Here is a 7922-nt window from a genome sequence, read left to right on the forward strand (position 1 = left end):
GGGAGCTGCCCGCCCCCAAGTTATTCCAAAGTGCGTGCATGAAGAGAACCAGTAGTAAAGCCGGTTGGGAACCCACCACTGATCCTAACCCTAAACTCCCAGAATCCTCCAGAATCCAGATACCCAGTCTTAAATTCCCAGACAGCCTGCAGACATCTTCCCGCAATCTCCACATCGAAACTTTTCCAGGAACCCGAACCCTAAACACAGCTGTGAAAAACCCAGCAGGCAAAATGAATGTTTCTTCCTGCTATGTAATTGCATGCTTTTGGGGGGTCCCGTAAGGCGTACGTACCCCGTTGGTTTTCCACCGAGAGGGTATATAATACAAAGTTGGGATGTGCTTTTGTTTCACCCCCCCCATTGGAGGTTACGCTTTGGCCGTTGTATTTGCTGTTTATGCTTTTGAGTTTCTGTGTTCTGTTTTTCTCTCTGTTTACATTATTGAAATGGTCTGCGGTCAAAGAATACAATCGCTAACTGTTGGATGTGAAAATATTACAACGGCCCGCTTAAGCAACGTTTCCAGGAAACCGAGGCGTCCTCCTTTGCTCTTTGTCCTCCTTTCCCCCCCCCTCTGGAAGTACAGCCAGTCCTCGTTTTAACGACCGCAGTTGTTCAACCCCAAATTTGGCGGGTGGGGGGGCGGAGCGAGATATTGGTTACATGAATTTTGCTCCGATTTTACCCCCTGTCTCGCCACTGCGGCGAATGAAGGTCACAAAAGGGGATTTAACAGGAACCGAGTTGGAAGGGACCTTGGAGGTCATCGAGTCCAACCCCCTGCTCACACTGGAGACCCGTACTAGGGATTTGAACCGCCGAACTGCCGACCTTTTTGATCGAGAAGCTCAGCGTCTTAGCCACTGAGCCAGCTAGGTGGCCAAGCGTCTGAATTTCAACCACGGCAACGGTCGTTAAGTGTGGAAAACTGGCCGCCAGTCACTTTTTCTGCAGTGCTGCTGCAACGTCGGTCGCTAAACGAACTATTCTAAGTCTGTTCGTACCGATACATTTACAGTAGCGGCCAAATTGGGAAGCCAGTGATTTAATTCTTTTTAATTATCTTAACTTTTGTATTTGTATGTTTTTTTAATTTTGGCTGTTCACCGCCCTGAGTCCCTTCTGGGAGAAGGGCGGTATACAAATTAAATAAATAAATAAATAAATAAATAAATAAATAAATAAATAAATAAATAAATAAATAAATAAATAAAATGGTGGAAACCTTTTGGGAAAAGTGTGTTTTCTAAAACTAGCTAATAATGCCACTGTTTTTTTTTTTTTTGCTTGTTTGTTTTTTGGCGTAGTACCATAAAATTATATATCCGTGGAAAGATAATTTAATTAAGAATGTAATGCCATAACTTTTAGGAAGGATTTGCTATTAGAATAGCAGTTACAGTATAAAGAAGAAAAGCGAAACGCGTAGAAAAAAAAGGAGACATTACAAACATTATCACCATAGAAAAAATGAGATATATAAAAAATTATCACCATATCAGTTAATACTTTGTTGGGTAACCTTTAGCATGAATGACAGCTTTCCAACTTCTTCCCATGGAGGGAACCAAGCCTTTGAGTTCTGCAGCTGTTGTAACGCGAAACCAAGATTGAATGATGGCTTCTATTAACTGGGTTTTATTGCTGGGTCGCTTCTGACTAACCAGTTCCTTGAGTCGGCTCCATCGATTTTCAATTCATTCCAGCAGTGGAATAGGATTATCTTGAAATTCCCCCCCGCAAAAAAAATGGTGTTATTAGCCATCAAACCTATTTTGATGGCCACGACTGTAATAAATTGATTTTCAAAAGGCAATGAATTTAAAAAGATAATTAAAATTGAAAAGACGGGCAGTAAAGGCTGTTTGCGCACATTCGGTGCCTTTTAAAAAGTTCCCAGCAAAGTTTGCAGAGCCATTTCGTATATTTACAAAGTACGGAACTGGGTAAAAAGTTTGCAAACACCCTCGGAAGAGCGAAGTTATGATCGAGAAAAGGTTAGTTATAATTCTCAAATTTTTCCCACTGAACCATTTTTGGGTAAGGACTTCCTTGTTCAAATCAGCCCACACCCTTTGAGGCTTGAAAAATACGAAAAGATCAAACAAGGAGTCAAGGAAAGAAAATCTATTTTTTTTTTCTTCAAGGAAACATAGCTCCTTTACGATATCACCGGCGTGTATGCATGTCTATGTGCATCGCGAGTTTGATTCCTGCTCGGCCCAATAATGACAATTCTATTCACACAGGCTAGTCCTCAAAACTGCCCATATTTCTTTTGTTTTTTTCCCCAAGTTTGTAAAAATTTTATATTACTTATACATATCAGTGCGTGAATAGTGTGATACCTGATAGATTTTGATACAAATAGACATAATATTATTATTATTCATGGTTTCTACATTTCATTTTCATCGTTTCGTATTGTTTAAACATACCTAATACTACCATCCTTCAATTTCTAAACCTCCCTTTTATTATTACATATATCTTGTTTTATATATATATATATATATATATATATATATATATATATATATATATATATATATATATATATATATATGTAGGTCTTCGGTTATTCGGGTCTTCTCCCACGTAAAATTGAAAGTGTCTTGGCGACGTTTCGACGAAGTCTCATTCGTCATCTTCAGGCTGGTGTTCTCGGCTTTGTGCTTCCAGGAGCAATGTGAGATCGCAGCTGTCTCTGCGTCTGTCTCTGTCTCACATTGCTCCTGGAAGCACGAAGCCGAGAACACCAGCCTGAAGATGACGAATGAGACTTCGTCGAAACGTCGCCAAGACACTTTCAATTTTACGTGGGAGAAGACCCGAATAACCGAAGACCTACATACAAACACCCGCGAAAACCTGAGAAAACATATATATATATATATATATATATTCTTACTTCTTCGTAGGGTTTATGTGTGTTTTTCTTCTAGCCAGGTTTTCCCTTGGCTACGTAGGGAAAACCTGGCTAGAAGAAAAACATATATCTATATCTATATCTATATCTATATCTATATCTATATCTATATCTATATCTATAATTAATGCAAAAAATTAAAATCTTGGGTGTTTTCCCGCGTCACGTTAAATAAGTTAGTTAAAATGTTTAAAATTCTGGTTAAAATCCTAGCTTAAAATCTTCTAAAAATCCTTACAGAGCACTCTGCAAGGTCCTTTAAAATCTTAGCTAAAATCCTATTATTATTATTATTAATATATATTAATATATATATGTAAAAGGACCCAGTTTGTGGGGGCAATAAGCTGACTTTGTATAAATATACAAAAGGATGAAGGCTATTGCTTAGCGCATTGTAAGCCGCCCTGAGTCTCCGGAGAAGGGCGGCCTATAAATCAAATTTAAAAAAATAAAATAAAATAAAATAAGGGACGCGGTGGCTCAGTGGCTAAGACGCTGAGCTTGTCGATCGAAAGGTCGGCAGTTCAGCGGTTCGAATCCCGAGCGCCGCGTATAACGGGGTGAGCTCCCGTGACTTGTCCCAGCTTCTGCCAACCTAGCAGTTCGAAAGCCCGTAAAAAATGCAAGTAGAAAAATAGGGACCCCCTTTGGTGGGAAGGGAACAGTGTTCCGTGCGCCTTTGGCGTTGAGTCATGCCGGCCACGTCGTAGACGGAGACAATTGTGCATTGTGTGTTTTCCTAAATCCTTGGCTTTTATACAAATCCCCCAGGCTTTGCGGGAGAAAGTCGAGCGGCCACTGAGATTAAACTCTCAAACGAAAAACCACGCTTAGGGATTTTAATCCACTACAATACCCATCAGGCACACTCCTTAACCTTCTTCCCCTCCTTTCTCTGCTTAATTTTCGGAGCTCCGTAAAATTTGCGTTGCGTTGAAATTAACAGGTCGTTTCAATTTACGACCCTTCCAAGTTACAACACTGAACAAAAGTGACTTAGGATCGTTTTTCACACTTATGACCGTTGCAGCATCCCCAGGATCACGTGATCAAAATTCGGATGCTTAGCAACCGACTCGTATTTATGACGGTTGCCGTATCCCTGGGTCATATGATCAACCATTTGCCATCTTCTGACAATAGGGGAAGCTGGATTCGCTCAACAACCATCTTATTAACTTATTAACTGCCCTGATTCATTTAACGACGACGGCAAGAAAGGTGGTAAAATGGGGCAAAATGGGGCAAAATGTACTGAACCAGTATCTCACTTAACAACAGAAATTTTGGGCTCGGTTGCGGTCCTAAATTGAGAACCCCTCGTATATGCTTTGCAAGGAAGACACGGGGGAGACAAAACGAAGGGGTGACAAGTGTTCCTGAGCGGGTACAGAGTGTTAAAACCCCCTTTCGAATTTCAGAAATCAGGGGATCACATGACTTGTGTTTTTTAAAAAATAAATAAAATAAAATTAAGATTTTGCTTAATCCGGGTCCAAATTTCTCGTCGATCTGCCCAATGCCAATTTGATATTCAGTTTTATTCCTATTTTGCAGGGTTGATATGCCACCTGCTGGCTCATTCCCAGCCAGCAATTTTTTTTTTTCAGGGCAATCTGTATTTTCAAATCCTGCAATTCCTTTTTTTATATATATATGTATATACTGTATAAATTTTTTTTAAAAAAATTAGTATAATAATTCCATACCTATTTTGTGGCCGGTGTATTGACTGGGCCAAGTTTTTTTTTTAAACAACGGCTAACAATAATAATGGTTAAATAAATAAATAATTAAACAAATAAATATGTATAATCCTCATCTTCCAACTTCAAAAACACTATTCTCTCTTCATAATCCTTTATCCTTTTCCCCATTAATTCGTTTAAACATCGGTAACATTTCTTTACGCCATGTGTTTGTTATCCTCTATTAAATTACTATTACCCTGTTTCCCCGAAAATAAGACATCCCCAATCGAGCTTTTGAGCGTATGCGCTGAAATAAGCCTCCCTCCAAAAATAAGCCCTACCCAAAAATATTTAAACGCAGAGCTGGAAATCAGGTAAAACGGCAAGAGGAGCCCCATCTTGCTCCATGCACCCCAAAATAGTAAGACCTCCCCAAAAATAAGGCCAAGCACATATTTCGGGGTTAAAAAAATATAAGACAGGGTTTTATTTTTGGGGAAACACAGTATTTAATAGTTTAAGAATTATTCATTATTCCACCGTAACTTCAATATTCCAAATGTGTGCTATTGCTAATAACGCCCAGATATTAACAATATTTAATCAATCCCGGGAGTGTATCTCAAAATCCCCACAATTTCTAATCCTTAATATTTTAAATTCACAAATTCCTTCAATTTCTACAGCCGCAGCCGTTTCTTTATTATTGCAATAAATAGAATGACAGCGTGAATTTGCAGGCAAAAACACAGCAACGCCGAGGGAGATATAAACAAAAGGAAAAAAGTAGCGAAAGGGATGAATTTGGGGTGTGGGGGGGGGAGGACCCAGCTTTTCGCCCACTCTCTCAGTCATGCAGGCTCCCTTCCTCTTAAACCAGCCTACTCCACAGGGTTGTTGTGCCGTTTATGCGACATGGCTCGATGGCTTGAGCGCCGCACGTCATGCCAACATAATCCAAAACTTGGAACCTCCCAGATGTAGTGAGGATGCTCAGAGGAGCCAAAAATAAAAAATAAATAAATAAAAAAAATCTGGGGAGCTGAGCTTGCACAAAAGAGCAAATCGCACATTCGGATTTACACGTGCAACATGCTCAGAGGCCCTCTTGCCTTTCAATACTCTGCTTTCCGCGCGGTGCTAGTCCTCTGGATTGTCTTCCCTGAGAACTTTGCGCATTGCCCTTTTAAGAACGCCAGAGTTTTCTGCTTGAATGGACTCTTGAGTCAAAAGCATGGGTATTGTTGCCGGGCACGCCTTCCCTAGCAACTTCAGTGTGCCCTCCAAGGGACGCAGCAGGCCTCCCCCTTCTCCGAGTTTGGGACCAGGCAGGGGATCCTGATCGGAACCCGGGGCTCGAACCCAAAACCAGCCAAGAAAAGGATCAGCACTTCTGGAGGAGACGATCCGCAACAAAATTCGAAAAGCAAGTAGATCCAATCCTCAACTTTACAAAAAGAGACAGGGAAGTTCATATCTTTGGGGTTGCCCCTTATTTGGGGGGGGGACAAACCAGGGGGGGCTGGTGGAGGGGGTCAATGATCCCCCCCTTTCCCAACCATCTTTGCTCCTAGGTGGCAAAGAAGGAGGAAACCTGGGTTATATTTTGGCACAGCGGAGGAAGATTTTCTTTGCAACAGGTGTCAAATGCCATACAAAACAGCTGTTTTGCAAAGCTGGGCATCGCCCGCTCGGCCCCGGGGAGGTGGGCACCACCCCTGGTAGGCCTTCTGGCATGAATGAGAGGGCTACTGCGCCCCCCTCTCTCCCTGAGACTCCTTGCCGCCTGCGAGCGTGGCATTCACTTGAGCGTTGCCGGGACACATATCTCCACAGCAACGTCGTGGTTGCTCAAGCGGAGGATTATTGAACCAACTTGCCAACTCCCGGGCACCCGGGGGTAGTTCAGGAATCTGACGGGAGCTCGTGGTGGTGGGTGTGGGGAAGAGGTGGGTGGGTGGGTTTCGAAGCCGGGCAGGTAAACTTTGCAAACTTTTTTTCACTTTGCAGAGTTGTGGCGTTGGCACCGAGCGAGTCCCGAGCGAGACTCTGGTTTTCCGGCTTCGGGGCAGGGTTGGGACGGAGTGCAATGTTGTGATTTTTCAGGCCGCTAATATTGCACTTGTCCTGGCCTTCCCCTGTTCTGGATTCACCACCTAACCTGACAGTGGCCCACATACCTGAGAGGCCTGCTTCACACCTGGAGGCTACCCTCAGGTGGGACTTTTGCACGGCTGGACAGCTGGATGCCGAGAATCAGGAGACGGTCAGCAAGTTGTGTCTGAGAACTAGCCAGAATTGGATTCAATTGGGGAAGGGAGGGAGGGTTTCCCCAGCTCGTTTCACTCTGCTTGTACAAGAAGTCCTCGACTTACGGCCCCCAATTGTGCCCAAAATTTACGCTGCTAAGAGAGATGTTGGTTTAGTGATTTGTTTTGGTTTTCGTCCCATTTTTGTGTCCTTTCTTGTCCTGGTTGTTAAGCGAATCACTTGCAGGCGTGAAGTCGGCGACACGGTTGTTAAAACGAATCCGGCTTCCCGCTTCACGTGGCTTTGACGGAAGGGGATCGGTCGGTTTCAGGCCAACGACAAGAATTAATTTCATTTCGCGGCAGCTTCACAAAATTAACGATCTCGCCTCGATTTGCATACAGGTGTAAAGAGCCACAGCGGAGCCCCAAATTTATGTCGTTCGGTATTTTACAGGCCTTTCTTGCCGCCGTTGTTAAGTGGGCCATTGTCACTTCAAATGGTCACTAAATGAACTGTTGTAAGTCAAGGACTGCCTGTAACCCCCTAGATTTGAAAGCAGGGGGGCCCTCAAGCAAAATTCAAGAGATTTTTGATTATGTAGCACGTTCTCTTCACAGATCCAAAATGGCTTCCAAACCCAGATGCGAAATGCAGATAAAATCCCTAATTACATTTCCGATTCAAATCTATCGATCTGAATTCTTGAACTGGAGAAGGAAAACTTCCTTAAGCCTCCCAAAATCCCAAAATTAGATTTGCAAGCAGCAAGGAAACATATTTTGGGGGTATCTAAAGGTTAAAAGGGACGCAGTAGCTAAGACGCTGAGCTTGTCGATCGAAAGGTCGGCAGTTCAGCGGTTCGAGTCCCAAGCGCTGCGTAATGGGGTGAGCTCCCGTGACTTGTCCCAGCTTCTGCCAACCTAGCAGTTCGAAAGCAGGTAAAAAATGCTTTTTTAAAAAAAACAGGGACCCCCTTTGGTGGGAAGGGAACTGCGTTCCGTGCGCCTACGGCGTTGAGTCATGCCGGCCACATGACCACGGAG

Source organism: Pituophis catenifer, unplaced genomic scaffold (genome assembly GCF_029215685.1).
Source record: "Pituophis catenifer annectens isolate HBS135680 unplaced genomic scaffold, rPitCat1.0.hap2 SCAF_10, whole genome shotgun sequence".
NCBI classification, from domain to species: domain Eukaryota; kingdom Metazoa; phylum Chordata; class Lepidosauria; order Squamata; family Colubridae; genus Pituophis; species Pituophis catenifer.